The 23,097-nt window shown below is 43.8% G+C and overlaps 1 protein-coding gene across 1 annotated transcript in view; it reads left to right on the top strand.

Moving 5' to 3' along the window:
- The window catches only part of LOC133346461 (protein AF-9-like), an 87,705-nt gene that overhangs the window by 5,233 nt on the left and 59,375 nt on the right, over nt 1-23,097 (top strand). The gene's annotated exons all lie outside the window — the stretch shown is intronic.

Raw genomic sequence — 23,097 nt, 5'->3', positions numbered from 1 at the left:
GCCTGCGTTTGGGTGGTTTATTGTAAGTTCGATTCTTCTGCTCTGCGGAGGTGTTCGTACTTATTGGATGCTGCTTGATTGTGATGGCTAGTCATCCCTTGTAAAAAGAAGCATTTTGGTAAAATATTCTCTCTCTTTACCCATTTGAGCTGGGAGGTTCCTGCAGGTATTGTAATCATTTACCTACAGGATATTGTGATTTTTATTTAACATGTTCATACGCGTACATTAGTGAGCGTCTTGTGTGTGTGTCTGTAAATTCCATACGGGAATGAGCTTCCAATCATTTGGTAGTGCCAGTAGTCCTTGATGTCTTTGGTAGTCCCACTGGTCACAGCGGTCTGATCGGCAGTGTCAGCTGTCCTATTGCTAGGCCTGGTGGTAGTCCTCTGGTGGTTCTTGTGTCATGGTCCAAGTAATTGTCCTGGTGATCCTGATTGGGAAATTCTGGTGGTTTGAGTGGTTGTCGCAGTCATCTTGGAAGTCCGATTGGTAGTTCCTTTGGTATTCTTGATGGTCCCAGTACTACTTCTGCATTGATCGACCCTGATACCAAGCTCGCCAGTATTGACCAGCATCACCATTGAATTGTAATATATTTGCATTAGATAAGTTGCAATGGCAATTCCACTAGGTTGGCTAGGCCTACAGGTCCTGCTATCTTGCCTGAATGCCAAACAGGAATCGGACCGATTCTGTGCACTACACATCGCTCATCCGTTTCTATCGCGATTATTGGGGTCTCTTATAGCCAGCTGGTTTCAACTCGAATCGACATTTAAGCTAGCTGGAATCGAATCCAGTAGGCTTATATTGACCAGAATAAAATTTAGCCATGATGGTATCACTTAGAATTGCCATTGAAACATGGCCAATTCGTGTGTAAAAGATTTCATGAGGCCCCAGGGTCCCCGTCCCATTTTACGTTATGCTGGTGTTCACATAGCCTGGCCCCAGCACAATTCCCCGTTTCTGCTGATCCCATGTCTTTGCTTGGAATCCTGTCCGATTCCGAGGAAATAATCACAAATCCAGGGTCGGGATTCGTGAGAATTGCCCACTTGGAGTGAGTGACGTGTATCTGTGTTTGCCTCTTCGCGTGAATATTTATGTGCGTACATAGCAATGTGTGTGGTTCGTTTGTGTTCACACATTACTTTCTGTGGTGAGGTGTGCTAATAGTAAACAACCTCGCATTAAACGCACTTTCATGTAAGTGCACAAGTAGCAGCTGCTTGTTTGTGTTATTACAAAACACCATCTACGTGAAGAGTGCACGTATTGTTGTTTTTCAATTATTGCTTTTTAAATAGTGTACTTGTGGGAAGATGCTAAACATTTTGTGTGTTTAGGGTATCATTAGGTGCAGGTAAATAGGCAAGAAATGAGAGCCAATGATATTGTTTGCCTTAAAATATGGTGTAATGATTGAGCAGTTCTTGTTCTCGCTTGCAAAGTACCAAAATGTTCCCCCTCTAATTAGCACTAACGTAATGCACCTACAAATGCTTCCGGCACTGTGCGTTTTGTGATAAGGAATTTAACATTAATGCTGGAGGACAGCATAAGCACACCACAATCAGAAAGATAAGCTCGGCTAAACTACTGTAATTATTGAGCCCGTAAATTGAAATCATTAACACCTTAATTAAATTGCCAATAGAAGAGCATCATTACTGAAGATGCCATATTACCAAGATCGTATTTGAATAAGAATTACAACGATGATTTATGTACAGCAAGCAAATGATCACATCTATGTTTTAGGAAATCAAATAAACTCGTCACATTCGTGTTGTACATGTGCGCATGTGTATCCTCGAGATAGTGACAGACCCCGGTCATATTCCCGACTTGCTCCGGTTCATGTGTGTGTAATATCTACGTCTGTGTGTCTGGTTAATGTACTTATGTGTGCACCATGGTCTCGCTAACCTGCAGGTATTTTACCTGTCAGCCAGCAGCTAATGTTACTTGCACTGCTGTCTGCAAACGCTCATGAGTGCCCAGATTGCAAGTGAAGCCAACGACGTTTAATATGCATTCGCCATTAGTGCAGTGCATGTTCAAAGGCTCTGGCAGCGTGTCATGAATTGGACATGGAGAGCATTAGCGGGCAAAATGCAGTGTTTTATGCCATTGTTAAGGTGATGCCGTGAAGTGCACCACAAGCATGATTAGATTACATGTGATCGAAGCAGCTAAACAGGCACAAAATAGGATTTGAAAACCTTTGGGTTTCACATCTGATGGGCTGCATCGTTGTAGGTATTCCCTCTGTCTTTGAGCAGCCTGTGCCCTATTGGCATCTTTCATTTCCTTGGGTCGTTATTGTAATTTGTCACGTGCTCGTATTCTGACAAACATTTTCCTGCACTTGGTTCATATTTGTTATGCCTGTTTGCCAGGAGCGTTGTTCTGTTAGCAGTGAATTATTGCAGTGGTACAGTCATCCTCTGCTCGTATAGAGATACAGCTTTTACAGAATTTCGATATTTCTTCGTTGTGATCTCTTTTGACGTAATGAGTGTCACTGGTATGTATGTCAACCATTTGGTGTCAAGAGGCAGAGTGCTGGAGGAGGGGGAGGTCAGTCGCCTCGGGTAAAATTGCGGCCTTGGGACGGCAGTCTCCAGTGGAAGTCTCATATTATTGCATTAAATATTTTCTTTGTTAACAGCCACGTGTATGGTGTTAAACTGACACCGTGAATTTAATAGAATGTGTACAGTCGAGATAAATGTAGCTCACGCGCAGAGTGAGGCGACTGTAAAATCCAAGGAGAGTTGCGTTTCGTGTGATCGCATTCCTTTGTCAATGGAATGAACGTTGCGGTGTCTCTGCATTGCAGAGGTAGTTTTGGTTTGGTTGATGGAATTTTGGAAGGAAAGTTTTCATAGTTCGTGACAGCCATTGTTCTGCGTATTTGTGTTGAGTGGGAAGTGTTGAGCGTGGGAGGTGGTAGAGTGTTTTTTTAATCTCCGTTTGATGCTGAGCTGTGATGTAAACTGGGGTTGTATTTCTCAGGATGGATGTGAAACATTTGGGATCACTATCTTGTAAGTGTTCAAAGCTTCTGCCCTTGGTACACTTCCCATTGGTGTCTCTTAACGCACTTTCAATTCCTGGCTGAACCCATCTGACCTTTGTTTTTCGTGGGATTGCCAAAACACAATTTTTTTACTGGTAGGAACCCACTGGTTCCACCAGGGGATTATTGTGTCCGTCCGTTGTGCAGGGAGGGGCTGGGTGGGGAAGGTGGGGAGGGGCTGGGTGGGGAGGGGCTGGGTGGGGAGGGGCTGGGTGGGGGGTGGGAGGGGTGGGGAAGGCCTGGTCACCCCGTGGTGCCCTTATAAAACTCAACGTTTAACCTACTCACGTCGGCTTGTGCCCGCCCTCACAGTCGGCCATATTTGCGGAATACACCACGCCGCCGTTGACCCTGGCCATCGACCGAGCAACCCAACGTTCCTACCAGCTCTCTCCGCAGGAACGTGTTTAATACAAATCAACACACTTAAATGAATAGTATCAAATCGTTGTGAGGCTCTTGTCAAGTCACTGCTGGATAAGGGCCTCCCCAAAATGTGGCAGTCCTGAAGTTTCATTGACCATACCTCACTACTGCTGGTGAGTGCAGGTTGGTGCATGGGGAGTGCGAGCCCAAGAACTGTGGCTCGCCACTGGTGTCAGCAGCCATGGCTAGGAATCAAACTCGTGTGCTTTGGGTTGAAAGTGCCGTGCGCTCACCGCTGCCACACGGCTTCCCGCTCGTGCACTTTTGTTCTGTACAGTACTTGGGAAAAAATAGTCCCATTTATGTTTGCTCGTGTTACACGTTCATTATTTAATTTATTTGCTTCGATTACGGCAAAATGTTGGACTTGGTGAGTCACAACCCCAAGTGCAGCTGTGGAAAATGCGTGCACGCAGATACAAATCCCATGTGTGCACACAGTTGGTTACGCTGGTAGTCACGCAATGTGCCCAGGGCCGTTGAAGTGGATGTCTTGTAAGTAAGGGGTGTTTTTGTTGTTGTTGTTACCAATGTTCCCATTTTGCAAAACAATAAACGGAGCGGCCGAGATTGAGTCTACTCTGAAGAATATGATGCAGACATAGTAGACTCGAAGGTACTTCGCGTAGTCGGGTATCGACAAAAAGAGTAATGTCCTTGTATTGGCTTCAACATTCCGTTTTTACTCTTTATGCAAAAGCATGTATTGCATTTATTTCGGCGATTCGTAACTTGTTTTATTTCAGTATTCATTGTGGTAGAAAGTAACAAAAATTTCACTCAATAGATCCAAACTAAATTCTTGAACCACTACATCTGGTTGAGTGTGTGTGTTTTCTCAGAAAAAAAAATATTACAATAAAGAGGGAAGGAAAAAAACACTGGCTGCTACCGGCACAGTAACAACAACAGCCCGATGATGTTCATTGACGCAAACACAAAAAATGTAAACACAGATTTTGGCAGCGCAGCCACCTTGTCGCTATGACTAACGGCTTATGCATTTTTTTTTTACTCTGGAAAACACTGTCACACAGCTCTCCATTGCTTCAGTAATTTGCTTAAAAGCCATTTTTGAAATTCCGCCCGAGCGGAATTTTTGAATTGTGAGCGTGTAGGCGCCGTCGCTTCGGCATATATACAGCGGTGGAGTCGTCGTAGCGAGGCACTCTGGCTCTTTTCCACCGTGGCTGGCTGCGATATTTCTGCTCGGTTGAAACGAGTGCCCGCCATATTAACATAATAAATCGTGAACTCTCACTGACCTTGGCCGAGGGCCTGTGAGTGCGCGCGCTGGCGGCTCCGCGGCGGCCTCCATGCGGCAGTGGCGACAGTGGCTTTCACCCGCAGTGGGTTGCACCCGCAGTGGGTTACACCCGCAGTGGGTTGCACCCACAGTGGCTTGCACCCGCAGTGGGTGCAACCCACAGTGGCTTTCACCCACAGTGGGTTTTACCCACAGTGGGTTGCACCCACAGTGGCTTTCACCTACAGTGGGTTGCACCCACAGTGGCTTTCACCCACAGTGGGTTGCACCCACAGTGGCTTTCACCCACAGTGGGTTGCACCCACAGTGGCTTTCACCCACAGTGGGTTGCACCCACAGTGGCTTTCACCCACAGTGGGTTGCACCCGCAGTGGGTTTCACCCGCAGTGGGTTTCACCCGCAGTGGGTTGCACCCACAGTGGCTTTCACCCACAGTGGGTTTCACCCACAGTGGGTTTCACCCGCAGTGGGTTTCACCCGCAGTGGGTTTCACCCGCAGTGGCTTTCACCCGCAGTGGGTTGCACCCACAGTGGGTTGCACCCGACGGAGGCACACTACTATGATGGTGGCTGCATTACATGCGTCGTGCCCAGCCCCTTGAGTGTAAATGTCCCTTAGCGCGCGCACTAATTTTCTTCAATACGGAAAAAAGGGGAAATAATAAAAAAAACATTTGGGTTTATTTAATAGGTATCATGTTGCTGTTATCGGTGGCTTTGATCATCTTGACGAATTGGTTTCTTTGCTTGCTGCGACCATGATGGGGTGGATGTTAATCGTGCTCATCTCTGAGGTCATGATAATCTCTTTCATGAAGACTCTTGAACCTTTGCTCTAAGGCGGCTTGTAGCCGTGTGTTTGTGTGTTTGCCTGCCCATGGGTGGTGGTGTGCCCGCGTGTGAATGCATGCATAAAAGATTAAACTGGTCATTCTTGCACAGGCACCATTTAAAACTGTACTGTATTTTTAAAAACCTGCCAAGTTTGGTGATTTTGACACGACTGGATTTGCTTTGAAAGAAGCCAGCGTAGTTGACACCAATTATCGATTCTGTTCATCCCCCTTTTATATTTATGTAAATTACATTTACAAATCCTTGTGGTTGTTTAATAACATAGCAATTTGCAAAAGCAATTTGACCATTTACTGCTTAGATTTATTCTGACTCTAGCAATACGATGGAGCCATCGTGAAATTGACTGCGGCAAGGTTTTTATAATTTTTTAATAATTGTATTCCTGATTATAATTTTAGCGAGTGTGTGACGTACAGTTAGGCATTTGTGTTCTTAAAAGCTTCAGCATATGCTTTGTCTCATTACGTTTCTGTGCATGCAACGCTTCCTTGTGCATTATGGGCATTCCAATCAAAGATAATAATTGTTCTACGGTAGCTTAATTTTTTTTCTATAAATATACACACAGCAGTACCACCACAGTAAAAAAAAAATGAGCTTCAGACCCATTTTTATTTTATTTATTACACTTCAATAAACAATTATCCTATCATTCCTCTGGCACTCATAGGATAACAGGAGTGCCTCTTTGAAGAAAGTCAACAGTGGTCATCCCACACAGTAAGAGACTGAACGTCTCCTATGGGAATGTGGATGTTTTTGTCACTGCTGGCGTAGGCATGTTAACTGCCTCTCGTTCGTTGCTCGTTTTGAGCAGGGAGACACTGTGTCTAAGACACCGCGAACTTTAGATAAACGATGCCGAACGTATCTGTACACATCTCACTGCGTTGTTTTGGTGGAACCACCACCCTGCATCGATAAGCACATGCTGGCTCGCTTACAGTGGCTGATCCCATGACTTGTGTCATGTGACGTCATTCTAGGGGGGGCACAGCTCCCTATGTGATGGGCTAAGCTTGTGTGCTTGTTGGCGGTTCTGTGGTTAGTAACATTTGCTCATTTAGAAGCATGGCGCTTGCAACTCTGGAATTCAATAGAATTTTTCTCGAGCTACAGCAGTTGTTCATCAGACTTAACTGTTTGCGTAATGTAGTAATGTAGTAGTGCCGGCTGACTGCCTGAAGGATATTGTTGTAGAAAATGTAATCTTCAGCATACACCAAAACCTTGCCCATCACGGAGGTTACGTTATTGAAAATAGCTGCAATCAGCAAATCCACGCTCTGCAAACTCAAAGACATCTGGGAAAAATAGGGTTTGATTTACGGTTCGTAATACGACGCGCCCTCCTTTTGTTTTATGTTACTCTACATGAACCCGCACATGAAACAGGAAGTACTTTTAATGTAAAATATAATGAATATATTATACAGTGTTAGATGTAACTTGTTACAGTCAATGTAGGCTGAACTTCACCGCTTCTCTGGACGCTGGGAGCGCCTGAAACGCAAACCCACGATTTGCTGCACGGGAGAGAAGATGGAGACGAGATGGCGTGTGTATTCTTCTGCGGCGACATTGTCACCACGAGCAGTGCAGTTAAAGAGTACTGTGCTTCTTGACGATGCATCCTGTCCAGGAATATCACGGTCAACCGCGAGTGGTCGAGCCAGAGGGGCGCGATTGACTAACTTTACCTTCATACATTTGGCGCGATTGGTCAAATCCGCAAGGCGAGTGTAAGACTATGTATAAAGCAACATAGTTGTGCCTCGTATCCGTAGAATGTGTTCTATTTGATTAATACAACAATATTAAATACAGAGCAATTTTGTTAAAAAGGAAAAACTTGCACGAGCGAAACTGATTAATCTTTTGAGTCTCCATGGTTTTGTAATTTATTACGTAATGTGATTTTGTCTATAGTATACGCAATGCGAAGTGTTCCAATGCTGGATTTACCAGGATGAGTCGTGCATTGCCATGCGCTGCTGATAAACCCACAGACAACCAACCATAACACTGCCATTCTCAGATAGGTTACATTCTGCTTGCGTTGTGGCCGAAACGTCGTGAGAATTATTTTATTATGTTTTATTTTTATTATTTTATTACTTCCCTTCTACGTGACTTTACCGAAAGAACCAAGAAGATGAATCCCTGCAGTCACGAAAGCTTTAAGTCGAAAAATGTTGCATTTTGTAGTGCTTAACCACACGCTCAAAACTAGTCACAAGACATGTCCCTTTGTAATTGTTTACATGCAAAGTTATCGCAGAATAAGTTCAAATAGCTACTATTTCATTGTGGACAAAAAAAGAGACATCTGGTTTCAATGGTTGGTTACATGGTTATAAATAATTGGCACTGTCTTGTCTGTTTTGGAAAGAAAAAAAATGCGCGCGGGAAGTTTTTTTTTCCCTTAGTATGTTATTGAAAAACTTGGCTCACGTTCATTAAACATGCAACAATTGCATTCCCCATGTCCACTTTTAGGTATATGAACCTTATGGCGGGACCCCGGGGTCCCGAATAAACGGAAGTCAAAATCGTAATTAATTAATTTATTTTTGGCGACTGTCCCACCGCGCACATAAACGCCGCGACCCGCCTGGCGCGGATCGTTCTGTTGTCGTGTCGTCCAAACGCAGCGGCGAGGACGAATGCGCAGAAGAAACAAAACTTTGAAACTTTGATTAGCGCATCGTGAAGAGCTCGTCGAGAGGAATGGATTGCTGTATCGTTCGCCTTCAACAGACATAAAATGACATCGCAACGCAGTTTATGCGAGAGCCGGGGGCTTATGGGACCCCAGGGTCCCGCCATAATGTTTTCTTTCTTTCTTAGCTGTGGACATCCCACTTCTGAGCAAAGTCCCGCCCCTAATGTCTTCCACTCTTCATCAGCTTTTGCCACCTCCATCCAGTGTAAAGTATACATTCGCCCTTATGTGCCATGCTGTATGCATATTGTCCAGATTCGGTGCCACGATTGTAAGAGTGATCTACTCACAATTCAATTATTGTGAATTTAAAATCGGGTTGGGGGGGGGGTAGTGGGGTTGAGGGTGTCAACTTATCCCCATCATTAGTTTGGGCTTTATAAAAATAGTTTCCACATTATTAGAAATACAAGGTTGGCAACCAAAATAGAGAATTACCCGATCTGTGGGGATGTGGAATTCACACAGCTGGCTCGGGACCACCAACAATGGAGATAAACAATGTGATGATGCTCATTTGAACGTGGAGACAGTTTGGTGATTGGCTTATGCTTTTATAAACAAAGCAGTATACGGTAATAGTGGTGAGATGCGTTCCTGAAAAGTGTGACTAATATTGAAACAACGTGAATCAAAGCGATTTTCAGAGTAGGTGGAGGCGAAGGCTGAGGCGGTGGATACGAGAAAGGACGGATGATAATGTTGTCAGCGACTTAAGTTGTGTTTTGATAAAGATATGACGTATTCGTGAAACGACGTCAAAGGGAGAGACATGAATCTGGGTATTACCATACTTGTAAATGCTGGTAAGGGCTCAAGTATTTTAAATGTGGAGAAAATAAAACATCTGGGATTAATTGACATCTCAAATAATCCAATGCTTTTAGCTTTGGAAATCGACATTGTCTTAACTGAACTATTTCCTATAGCATACTGCGGATCAGGCGTGTACTTATAGCATGCGATCACAACAGATGTGGTGTTCGTTCGTTTTCAAGAGGCAGGTAGGTTCTGCAGAACACTCGGCTGGAATGCTTGACACTTTGTTCACATGGGAGTGTGCACACAGCACAACAACGGTGCCAGCTCCACAGAGGGCCTCTGGTTGCCAATTATTGTCCCGACATGCAGGATGAGCGAATTCGGCTCATAGTGTAATTTCAAAGCTGCTGTTTGATGCAAGCTTTTCTATACGGATAGCTGTGGTGGTGTGATGTTAACTACCTCGCCTGTTCTGCAGGAGGTCGTTTCAATCCCAACCCTGATGCCTGTATTATTATGGAGTTTGCATGTTCTCCCCGTGGTTGCGTGGATTTCTATTCGGATCCTCCGGTTTTTCCCTGCATATTTAGAAACATGAGTATTTGGCTGCTGTAAATTTCTACGTGATACGCCACTTCATTGAGCTATCATTTGTGGCCAGGTCGCTTCTGAAAAAGAGCCCAGTGGGCCTTTCCTTGTAAAATAAAATAGTTTAGTTTAGTTTTAGCTTTACACCTATTCAAAAAAATGTTAAACTCTTGCCTTTCCTTCCTGACCTCTTGGGTTACATTTATGGCTGTCAGTTAACGTTGAGAGATATGATCAGCAATGCAACAATATTCCAAGTGTTCTCGTATGCTGCAAAAATGAAGTGAGCACAAATGCTGTACAATATCTCGTTTTGGAAGATCGTTTCCCATGTTTTACCTACCGTTTGAAAATCCCAACTCTTGACAACGTGAATACGTTCTCTTAGACTAACGTAACGTTTATATTTTTGATGTTGCTCAATGCAGCCTTATAGTTGTCGCATGTGCTCACCCCCCATTGTCGGGTGTTCACAGGAGCACAGCACTTTTTCCGATGGACATATGCAGAACCTTGCAGCTGTCCTCGCGTGTAAGTGGCCTAGTTGTTGCGCACGACGACAAATGCCGTCACAATAGTGCAAAATCGAGCGGATGTATGGTTGGTGCGGCAGCGCAGAAACTCAATATGTGGAGATAAGAAATCATTATTGGTCCACAAAACAGCTCAAACTTTATTCCAAAAAATACCTTTTGGTAGTATGTGCAGAAAACAAACATTTGCGTACTGAGCGTTACTCCCCAGTTGCACTGTGATATTATTGAATGGGAAGTCGAGCCTTCTTGTGCCGCTCAACTGTATTTCCACAAAACAGCTCAAACTACAATCGTTTTTTTGTGGTTATCAGTGTGGATTTGATTGTGTAGCCCGCTGCTGTCTCTGCCCATCCATCGCGTCCCTAATATGTCTGTGTATTTATGACAAATGTGGTGGAAAGACCTTTCAGCAGTTGTCCTTTTCACTTTTAATTATTTTGTGGGTGATTGGGCAGTGGTCTGCAGGGGTTCTAATGAAATGGACGACCGTTTCGGGAAATGCAAGCCGTCTATGTGAAGTCCCCTTGACAAAACGAAAAATCCTGCAGAGGTTGCACATCCTCTGTAGTTTGTGGCACTTTGCTTGCGATGATTCAATGAACAGGAAAGTGTCTCCCACACTCACTTCAGCTGGGAGCTGTGCTCATCTTGTCAAGAAAGTATATTTTTATGGAGGTGGCCAGTCTCTCTCTAGACCAGCAGTTATTGCCTTTCAACACAAAATCATTTGACCTACCTTGGAGGGGGATATGGGCAAAGTAGACCCTCGACTAGGATTTAATTTCACAACCTGCCAGTTGCGAGTTGAGTAGTCTTGCACAACGCCACTTGGCCAGGATTTTTTTTTTTATAATAATTTCAAACCTGCTCTGTGAAATTGCCATGGATACATGGAATATGCATTGCGTTGATGCGAATGCTTGGCTGAATAGTGCACATTTTGCTGTTGGAGAGTTGTGCTTGCAAAGAGCCACAGGGTCTTACTGACGGAAGAGCGCCAAGATGCAGTGCAAGCCAGGTTGGACTTGAACATCACACTGGAGAAATGTCCATTACATTTCGGCTTTAGTTCATGGTACAGTTCACCTGGGGTTCAGGGTGTTAAGTGGAATCAGACTGCAGACTGTTCACCAATGATTGCACATAAGCCATATCCTATGAAAAATGTTTAACATAGTGGGTATATTCGAGCTCCTGAGGACTAACAAATATGCTGCTCTATTGTTATGAAAATTCTATATAGCAGGGGCATCATAGTGGCTAGATATCTCCCCTCCCTTGGTGTGCAGGAGGTTGTGGGTTCGATCCCGAGCCTGACGCCTGTATATTTGGAGTTTGTATGTTCTACCCATGGTCGGTTCCTTCCCTCCACATTTAGAAACATGTGTTTAGAGTATTTTGCTGCTATAAAATGTCACGTGATGAGCGACTTGTTGAGCTATCATTTGTGGCAAGGTTTTTTCTGAAAAAGAGCTATATAGCTCAGTGGGCTTTGCCTGATAAGATTAAAGTTGTTTAGTTTTATTTGTATATTGTTTTAAGTGATTTGTTTACCTTTCGTGTTCATTGTTGTTGTTGTAACGTTCTGACCCGACCCTACTGAACGTCTGTTAAAAATAGCTTTATAGTTCCTTGGATTCCTCCAGGATAAATACATATTCTGATTATGAATTCTGACGTAATTTTACAGATTGACAATACACTCCTTTATGGCAGAAAGTTTCGTTTCAAAATGTCTTATCAAGACATGACGTTGAGAGCTGTGTTGGACCATAACTGAAAATAAAATCTACAAATAAAGGAGCCTTACCTCGAGTGTTTGTTTTCCGGTTCCGTTCACCACAGTGCACAGGAGCCGCCACGGGCCACCTGAGCGTATCAATGGAAGCAGGAATGATTCTGATCTGCTGTATCGCTACAAAGAACTTTAGCGACGAATATCTATTCATCAAGGAGCCTGAATGAGATTGGATAAATAAATACATACTACACTCTTCTCATCATACACAACATTCTTATATCCATGTCTCGTGATAGGATAAAGGATTGTCACTTTACCGGCCATACTGCAAACGCTATTACTGTATTGCAACCCTGGGGAGCAACGTGGGGTCATGTGTAGTGGTTGTACTAATATTAGGTGAAGCGCTACACGATTAGAATCGTGCTGTTGGCTAAAAGGCCAACTGCAGGATTGTAAGGTAGATATATGCGCCGTCTAAAATTACCAATGAGAAGGGTGCCAAGAGCAGCCATGGGAGCCAGATCTATTTTTTTTTCTTCTTCCACTGGGACAGCTATCCTTTTTGCCTCCCTCTCTCACTGGTCATGACACTGCACAATTGCCCTTCGAAGTATCGATATTTCTCTCAAGCGAACAGTGCCAATTGGACATGCGTAACGTTGGCGTCAATGAAGAATGCACTTGCACGCTGCGGCACGTGTTGATGCGGTATTAAAGGCAACGCTGGCGGAGGGCCTCTTCCTTACAAGGACGCGGCCGTCGTTTGGCAGATACAAGCGGCGGTTGTTTTCTGGAAGGGAAAATTGTAAAATTTCGTCTGAAATCCCGAATTCTTTGGCACTTCGGTTTTGGGTGCGGAGCCATTCACAACAAGGACGTACAACCTTTCAGACATTCTTAACCTCGTGTGTATTGTCCACATTATAAAGCCGAATTCTTTATGCCTCCACAATGCAATGTTTCTTCATTCGTTTATACAGTTTAATGACAGCATTGCTCTCTGAAGAAAAGAAAAAAAAGCTTAACAGCTCTGGACATTTATGTGTAACACAATGGCGTCTGCATATTCAAAGTTCCGATTTAAAGCTTTCGTGACTGCAGGGATTCATCTTCTTGGTTCTTTCGGTAAAGTCACGTAGAAGGGAAGTAATAAAATAATAAAAAGAAAACATAATAAAATAATTCTCACGACGTTTCGGCCACAACGCAAGCAGCCGTCCTCAGGTGAAGAACAGGTCTGTCGATAAGACAGGACGGCTGCTTGCGTTGTGGCCGAAACGTCGTGAGAATTATTTTATTATGTTTTCTTTTTATTATTTTATTACTTCCCTTCTACGTGACTTTACCGAAAGAACCAAGAAGATGATATTCAAAGTTCTTGCATGCATTGTTGGTGTCTCCTGCACATCGTGTGTGTTGGGCTAAATGCAGGGAGATTGCATCAGGGTGGCTGTTTACCTTGTGCTGAATAATTGAAGAGCTGTGATGACAAGGCTGGACGCACTATTCCTATAATGACAAGGTTTAGTTGGGTTGCTGCCGTATAACGTAAGAGCTGTGATCACTCCAATGTTGATGGTCCTCAATTAAGTGTTATTCGGTGATCCTTGTTCAGATCCTCTAAGGCTTCCATTATGGAACGCAGGCACGTTTAAGTCAAATGTAATTTAATTTTCAATATGGATTATTTTGCAAACCATGTGAACGCGTTTAAATGTAGAAATTTCTATTCAAATTGAGTAATCATTTGAGCTATCATTGTAATGGAGCCTTTTAGTATTTTCTTCATAACATGCTGCATGGAAATGGGATGATCTCGTGACGGTTGATTGAAAGCACATTTGTTCCAGCATTCAGATACTGCAGACGGACGAATTGCCAGGTCTGTCTGAGTAATCAAACGTGTATAGATGATTATGCGAGTCCTGAAAAGTGTTTAAATTTGACATTTAAGATGTAGCTCATGAAAGCTCAGCAGGCGACACCATTAAATAGCCAGTGCCATCCGTTTGGTTTTCATTCCTAGGTGGTACAGGTCATTTAGAGAATCGTTAAAGTCTTTTTTTTCCTCCCTTAGTTAATGATCTAACAAAGCAGCCCTGCAGGCCAGCGGAAGGAAGACAACCCATCGCACAGATTGCTTTATAGCCCTCGACTGCAATCCAGAATTTTGGCTTTGGGCAAAGCCTTTTGTGCAGGACACCTGCAAGCCATCCTCAGGAATTTTTGCTGACCGCTATGTCCTTTTGTAGGTCGCTTTCTTCACACTGGACTGTAAGGCAAAGGCAGAGACGCATGCCTTCGGTGGTTGAAAGAAAGAGGGAGGAAATGGGCGGTCGTTACTCTTTGAATCGAGTGAGCTTTTAATTGCACTGGTCTTCGAATCTTGTTTAGCTACCATCTATCCCTTTTCCCTTTGCAACTGGAGCCAAACGTACACGAGGCGGTATGTTAAAACACGGCGGTAAACAATGACGCACTCCACGGTGGAATGCGGTCCGTGACATGGTCGGCGTGTCCAGATGAATCTCATACTTTTTACCGGCTCTAGAAGAAACAATAATAAACGGTGCCTTCTCACTTTTAGTGTCTTGTTACGTGATTATCTGGGGCGATATATCATGCTGCGCCGCTGAGATATTGAGCCGTGATGCAGCCGCATGTTTTCCCAACAAACGGGGCTCTTAAAAAATAAATTTGCGTCGAATTGATTAGCAACAACAAAAGCCCTCGGTATACTTTGGTTTAATTTGTGCAAAGATATTTTCACTTTTAGGTCGCTAAATAATTTTTTTGCGGGGAAGACGCAAGGCTGCCAAAACAATACGACACAAATGATACAAATATCTGCGACGTAGAGCGACCAAACACAAATTGACCCCCACCCCCGACGCAGCACGGGGAGCCGCATTTAATTATTTATTTAACCCTAGCTCTCTAATAGCGAGGTGCATCGTGAGCCAGTGGGTATTTTTAAACCTTGGATATCTGACGAGTTGCATGCTTTGGATTTGGAAGGCTGCCTCGGGGTGGGAGGGAGTGCACTGGATGATGGGGGCTGTTTTGGGGGTGGTGTGCGGGTTGGGAGGGTGGTGTGAGCGCGTAGAGGTGTTTGTCTTAATCTCGGTCGGACATGGTTGCGAACTGTCGAGGCATTATGTCACACTTCGCCTCTTGATTCTCTGATGATGGGGCCACTATTAGGAGCATTCAAGCTGACCGCCGTGAGGCTTCTGAAATATTAAACTAACAAGATGTATGGTAGCCCTCCGCTCCCTGCCCCCCCCCAGCAAAGCCACACCCCGTGTGGCCAGTGACCGACACTGCCATATGGAGATTGAATTGGATGTGACGAGAGTGACTGGATACCCTGACGGTAAGTGTGTGCTCGTCACTGAACCCGCTTGTGAATGGTTCGATTCCCACCACCGCCTTCCGGTCCCTGTCGCTGCTGCCAAGCAATCTCCGGGCGGGAATTATTGATGGGTGCTCTCGGCTGCAACGTTGGCATTTTAACCCTATGACATAATTCTCAAGAATAAGCCATTATATGCCAGTGTCATAACTTGTGCCTGTTTGCCAATGTACAATAAAATAGCAGTTTGATTTATAGAGCATTTAAATGCAACCCCATCTCAAGACTGTGGCACTTGTGTATCCTGGGGAAAAGGAGGCGTAATATATACTTGCTTGATTAAAGTGAATGTGAAGGGGGCAGAGTGACAAGAGAGAGGAGAGGTAGACGGGGATTAGTCCCTTGGAGGATCTTGAAGACGGCAAGTTTTTTCTTTGATTCATGACTGGATTGGAAGCCCATGGAGAGATTCCAGTGTTGCGGTGAATTCTTGTTTATGTGTTTGGTTAAGAAGCTGGACAGTTTGGAGGCGAGACATTTGGGGAGACCATGAAGGACAGAGGGTCGCAGGAGTCGAGTCGTGATGAAAGCGTAGGCCATAGTCTCTGCAGCAAAATTATCAATGCACATATTGTAACAAAAACACTTCCTAATATACACCATGGCCTTCCAGTTCTCCCTTGTGAAAGTGACGATGAATCATAATGGGCTCTCGCTTTGTAAAATTAATCACATTCGATTCATTGCAGTATAAAGTATCGCATAATATACAGTACGTGTATTGTGACGCCATTAAGTCTCGTTGCGAACGTTGCCAGCGGAGTAATTCTTATTTTCAGGCGTGGTGAGTTGACGGGTTTTTGGTTGTTGGGGTTCGTAGAATTGTGCGCACGTGGTGTTCTCAAAATGATGGCTATTGTCCGTCGGCCATGTGTCACGATTCTTGCGGGCCGCGCGCTTAATAACGCTTCGCAGTGCCGCACTGTATAAATAGACACCGAGCTACAGGCTTGCTTTTTTTCTTCTTCTCCTCCCTCTTCTCCTTTTTTGCTCTCATTGCCAAGTACGTTTCCAGTGCTCCGCGGGTTTGCACCTAGCTGAATGCGGTTTTATGAGCCCTCGATTTTGCCAAAACGCCTATGAAATGAGCTTGGTTCTGTACGCAATGTCTTCCCTGAATGTGTCAGAAAAGCCTTTTTCTTTTGAGACCATAAAAAAATGGCTTCATGATGTCGTGATATTATATTATCATCTCGACCCCAAACCCTCAACCCTTTATTACCAGTGTTTTTCTTCTGAAACATCTATTTATAGGTTCTTCATTACTGACTGGCCGGGTTTAGCTTGAGTCAAGAGGCCGAGAAACCAATGATTGGTCCCGGGGCTCTGCCACTTACATTTCAGTATGGGAATCTCATGCAGTCTTGCAGCTGCTGCATTGCGGAGTGGGAACTCTCCCAGGGACTCTGATGCTGCTGCTGCTTCATGGCCTGGAGACGCTCCCTGGACCTTCCTGATGCTGTTTTTGTGGTGGCATACATTGGTGGTTGGTGGGGATGGGTGGCGGTTTATTATTTTGGGGGTTTCAGAACAGTGGAGGTGGTGCTAGTTGTTGGTTGTTTCGGTGGGGGATAGGTGGTGATGATCAGATGGATGTGGTGCAGGTTGGTGGTTGATGGGGATGGGTGGTGGTGATTGGGTGGTGGTGCAGGGTTGGTGGTTGATGTGGATGAGTGATGGTTGATGTGGATGAGTGGTGGTGGTGCAGGTTGGTTGTTGATGGGGAATGGGTGGTGGTGATCAGGTGGAGGTGGTGTGAGTTTGTGATGGGTGGGGGGTGGGTGTTGGTGATTGTGTGATAGTGTGGAGGTGCTCGTTCAATTTTCATGTGCAATTATATTGAGGGACTGCGTGTTGTCTTGGTGTGGTCTGGGACTTTTTCCTGTTGATTTTCTGCCTTGCCCAAGCTTGGCAATTGATGTACTTATGCAATTTGAACTTACATTCGTTCTGTACTTTTCTTTATTATTTGTGATTTCCTTACCTTTCCTATACTTTGCGCCCCTATCGTTGTTTGTATTGTTGTAACTTTCTGGCCTGCTCACCTACTGGACATCTGTGAAAAAGGCTTCATAGCTCATTGGATTTTTCCAGGAGAAACAAAGATTCTGATGTGGTTTGGTGGTGATGGGAAGTGGTGATCTCTTGGGGTGCTGGAAGGTCGGGTGGGCCGGGCACTCTGCCCCGTCATGTCAGTGGTTTTTCCCTGGGACTCTTCCGATCCTGATGTTTTTACGTGGTGTACACGCCGCGTGTGGGCTCTTACTTTCCCGTGATGTTTTGTCATGCATTTTATTTTTATTCTTATCGGCTTTTTCACTGAGATATTTCTTCCTTCATTTGTCCTGGTAATGTATGTTATTTTTGTTTCCTAAGACTGTTTGAAATGCCGCAACACTCAGGCGCCCAATAAATGCAAAATCCTTATCGGGAATGACGTGTGCGGCTGAGCCTCTGCCTCATTGCGGATATTTGTTCAATGAGACGAGAGGCAGAGTAAGCGGGGGTCACCTTGATTGTTTGCCCTAAGACATATTCCAGAAGAGTCTGATCAGTGTGTCCGCAATTTTGAGGCGAGGATATGGGAACGCGGTGACAGGGTTCTACAGATCTGCACTGAATAATTGTACTCATTCGACTGGTTATCTCGGATTTCATCGCAGTTTGGCAAGTTGTGGCGAATCAACGGAGCAGCGTGTCGCTAGATGTACATGAGTGAATGCCACTGCCAATTACTGTGCTCACATTACAGTGCGGTTCATTTGTTGGTAATTGCTATTATGGGCTCGGGATTAGCGGGTTTTTGGTAGATCATGTTATTTATTGAGAGCCGTTCCATTGGAAATTAAATAATGTTTTCCCTATTAAAAATCACTTCTTAGGAGGGGTGTACAGATTTGCCTCCCCCGTGATTCATTGCATGTTCTCCATTCAACGACGATTTGATTCCATGATTGATTATTGTTATCTCTACGTTTGAATGAATATGAAAGCCTGTAGTGACCACAGGGATCAAGAGAACCACGTAAATACATATTATTGGACTCGCAAACACTGAATTGTTGCTCACCGATGACTGGATGCTTTGCGTTACACCCCGAGTACTTGCACTGGTACGCACTGCATTGCTGCATGTTAAATTGTAAATTTGGAACATTCTTTAAAGTGGTCCTATTCACAATTGCATGCTTGGGACGTCAACGGTTGAGCCAACGTTAAAGTTCCATCTCTTTGTACTCGTCGTAGACAAGCACGAGATAGAAGAGGTCTACTTCATTTCACACTTGATTGAATGCAACGATTAAAGGTTACCGTTAGTGAAAAAATTATAATAATTTAATGTTTTGGTTTGTGTTTAACATTCAACTTTTTAAACGTAAAAATCACGCACCAAATTTATATTTAAAACTTACCATAAATTATACTGCATATCCACCGTCGTATATGCTGTTCTATTACTGTTATTATTTTGGCAGTAAGAGTAAACGTAGATTGTTATGTAGAGTATAATGGAATTGTATTGTCAACTAGCACGTCAGTTTGTTTGTGGAAGTTCCACAGAGGGCAGTTGTGTTGCCTGCAACACATGTATGTATGTATGTATGTTGAACTTCTTTTGCACCGTACATAACCAACTGTGCTCATCAGAGGGGCGGGGGAAGGACAAAATGACATGTAGTTGGATTGGATGTTAAGTCCACTGAGTTACAAAGCTTTTGCCCTCTAGACTACATTTAATGTTACATCTTCCAGAACTCCAGTTTGCTCTCTCCCGACCTCTGTACATGTTTACATGTTTACCTATCATCAGATGCATGTCGTGTTCATTTCCTCAATTTCATTTCAGACTGGTGCATGTGAAAATACAGACCATGGTGGGTTGTGAGAACTGAATCCTTGGGAGGCCTTTCAGCAGCGTTTCCTTAATGTTGATTTTTCTCTCATTAGTATCAGTGCGTCATGTAGGTGTCGATATTTTTAATGGTTAGCATATTCCAGCCAGTAGAAGCCATCATCTGCAGAGAGGAAGTTTATACAAAAGGTTTAAAGTATCAACACGTGACCAACTGCAACCTTGACACGTGTGTGGCAGTGTTGAACGCAATTGACTCATGGGATTTGCAGTGCGATTAATCTTCCTTTTAAAAACAAACTTTTATCAAATCCCTCGGCAACATCGACACATTTGTTCGATTCCCCTGTAACATATTGCGTGCAACGGATGCCAACTGTTGATTCGGTCGGTGGAAAAGATGACATTTTAACAATTGTGGCAAAAAGTTGACTTCAACATGACTAAACAGAAAAAACAGGAGTGTAGATTTTCCCTACAGACGATAGGGTTGAGTATACTCTGGAGGAATCGTTCGATTCCTATGATTCCTTGCAGGAATCAAGATTCGTCTAATGGGTGATTCCCGTGGGTGATTCACATCATATACATACGTAGTTAAAATTCGATCATTTGGTCGTGTCAGTAGTCCTGGAGGTTCAGCTAAGTATGTGTTGTTTTCTCAGTGGTCCGAGCAGTCTGAGTGATGGTCCATGTGACCTCAGTGATAGTCCTGGTACATATTTGATATATGCCAACTTCGTGTTAACATGCGTAAGTTATTTAGAGTGTTGTTAGTGAGATACCACGGAAACAATGAATCTTAAGTGTATTAAAATACAATATGCAAATGTGCTCCGAATTTTTATACCATTAATTATACACACCATAGTGCTCAGTGTACAGAATATCCACAAATATTGGAATACATAGTCGTAAATGAAATTGAATGTTTCAGATTAACAACAGTGTGGCTATTACATACTAATATGGGACCAGTTTATACAACGAGGAATCATGGGAAAATCCACGATCCATTAATTGCCCCCTGTTGGAATGTATGTGCATAGCGGCCTGTTTTGTTTATGTTTTTACTAAACTATGTAATGAGTTGCCCCGTTGCTCCCAGACTTCCACGAGGTTTCAAGATCCCAGAGTCTGTGGCAATGTTTAAATCACGTCTTTAACAAAATAATACTGGTAGGAACCTCCTGGTTACACCAGCCCACAGGGGATTATTGTGTCCGTCCGTCGTGCATCCAAAAATAGGAGGGGTGAGGCTGGGTGGAGAGGGGAGGGTGGGTGGGGCCTGGGTGGGGAGGGTGGGTGGGGGCTGGGTGGGGAGGGTGGGGAGGGGCTGGGCGGGGAGGGTGGGGCTGGGTGGGGAGGGGCTGCTCACCCCGTGGTGCCCTTATAAAACTCAACGTTTAACCTACTCATGCCGGATTGTGCCCGCCCTCACAGTCGGCTATATTTGCGGAATACACCACGCCGCCGTTGACCCTGGCCATTGACCGAGCAACTCAACGTTCCTACCAGCTCCCTCCGCAGGAATGTGTTATATATACACTTTTATTGAACTATTAGTTAATTCAGAAAATGTCTTTTAGCATTATTATATTCATGTTTTTTTGCTTCATAGTTAGCAGTCAGTGCTTTAATATCCTCAATGAAAGGCATTTTATACGTTGAATCATTATTAGTAGTAGTATTAAGTATAAAATAATGAAGATGTCATTCTTTTTTTTTACCCAGCTAAGCTTCACTGAACCTCCAAGACTCTTTTTTTCAGGCGGCTGCTGAATGAGGATTTTTGGCCACTTCTGTAAAATCTGTGTTTGTCATGTGGCAAGGAGGGTGGGACTGCCCCGGAGTAAGCCCACACGTACGCGATGGTAACACTCGGAAGCTCTTGAACGCGAGATTAAAGAAACCATTGTTGGTCCTGCCTTCTCTTGGCTCACCTTGCAACCAAAGTATACACAACTGGTGTGCCCAGGCAGCCTCCCAGCTGAGTCCTAACCAGGTTGAATCACACTAAGCTTTCAACATTGTTCGAGTTGCGGCATATTCACCTTTGATTGGGAGTGTATATTTGTGTGTTTTTCAAATATATATGATTGGATACGTACGGTGTGAAAGAAGTTTTACATGCACATATGTGCTACATTGGCAGCATGTTATCATAATCCGTTTTCAGCATGTAAGCACATATATATACCCTATTTCTATTATTTATATTGTACTGCGTGCTAGATTCCACCCCTATATTCATAGTTATAAATATCTAATGTCATATTTAAATGTTTAAAGTGTGCTTAAACACATCGTAGATCGTCTAAATTGTATGTACTGTGTTAACTACATTGGCAAAGTGTCAAAGTGTGCTCTTGTTGAAAGAAATGAGTGTGGGGCGGTGGGTGCCTCAATCTGTTGTTAGACCCAAGGCTGCGGCTAAAGTCCACATTTCTCCTGCGGGAGCCTGTGTGTATCCATAAGACAAACACTGGTAACGTCACACAGTGATGCCCTCCCCCCCTTGAATGATTATGGACTCAGACTCTATTTCCCACCAGGATTTTAATTTGTGGTCCGATGTCTGATTATGTATTCCGAGATTTCTGGTCAGTTGTGGTGGAAGAGTAGGCAAATCATACCGTCTCTATGGGTTCTCTAAGAGCTCCCTCTAGTGTGTAGGCCCTTCCGTCAGCAGTGCAGCCAGCAAGGCAATTGTAGGGCTGCGCTTTTACCTTTTGACTTTTTTCACCTGATTGTTTAGAATTTGTAATTCTCACAAATGCATTTACCTCCTCAAAGCTTTATTTATAAATAGGCAACATAAGTAATAATTTGTTAACTTTGTAGTAACAAAAAAAATATCACTTCAAATGCTGCTACGTGTTGGATAATGCGTTATGCGTTTCCGAGGACATTGTGAACCAACAGCTGAACTCTTTGTGTAGTATCACTGATCTGTTACTAAAGGAGACAATCGGTGGTATCATCACAAAACACTTCAACGTCAGGGCACTACCCTTATGTTAGTTTTTGTCATTTTTTCGTGAAAAAAAAAATCCCATCTGAAATCGAGGTCGAAATCAAGTCCACTGCACGTACCCCCACAAAGCCCACGATGTTCACATGGGTGTTTGTAATACTACAAGTTTACCACCCTGTAAACTTCATAATGCATTAATGTGTGCGTGTAGTTTGTAAAGATTGAGCGTAGTGGTGGTGGCGGCATTGTGATTGTGCAACAATTGCAAGTGGTCTAGGTTCATCATGGGACCTCCTTTGCCAGTACCAAAATATACCCCTTTTTTCTGGCAACAAAACTGACACCTTTTGCAAGGAATCATGCTTACATTAACCACAATACTTGCAGTCAAATGCAAACAAAAAACAATACTCTGATAATGTATGCATTGTCTTTGAAACTGATTGGTCCACACCAGAGACAGCTTTCTTTAGAGCCTAGTCTCATATGGTGTTCGACCAGATGACGCCAAAAGGCGCCCAATCAGTTTCAAAGACAATGCATAAATTATCAGAGTATTGTTTTTTGTTGGCATTTGACTGCAAGTATTGTGGTTAATGTAAGCACGATTCCTTGCAAAAGGTGTCAGTTTTGTTGCCAGAAAAAAAAGGGGAAAACCCCAATTGGTCTAGGTTCAATTCATGGCCACGCATGCAACACCGACGGAAATTGGCGGTGTTGGGCAGTTGTATGTTCAAGTGCAACGTTGCTGTAATCTGATTACCTAATGCATATAACGAGAATCCTGTATTAATATTATTATCCATTCTCAGAGTGTAATACCTCCAAAAATGATTAAATGATCATCTCAGAAGC

The sequence above is a fragment of the Lethenteron reissneri genome, chromosome 24 (assembly GCF_015708825.2).
Source record: "Lethenteron reissneri isolate LAM-NWPU_2019-01 chromosome 24, ASM1570882v1, whole genome shotgun sequence".
NCBI lineage: Eukaryota > Metazoa > Chordata > Hyperoartia > Petromyzontiformes > Petromyzontidae > Lethenteron > Lethenteron reissneri.
This window is presented reverse-complemented; position numbering and strand designations above follow the sequence as displayed.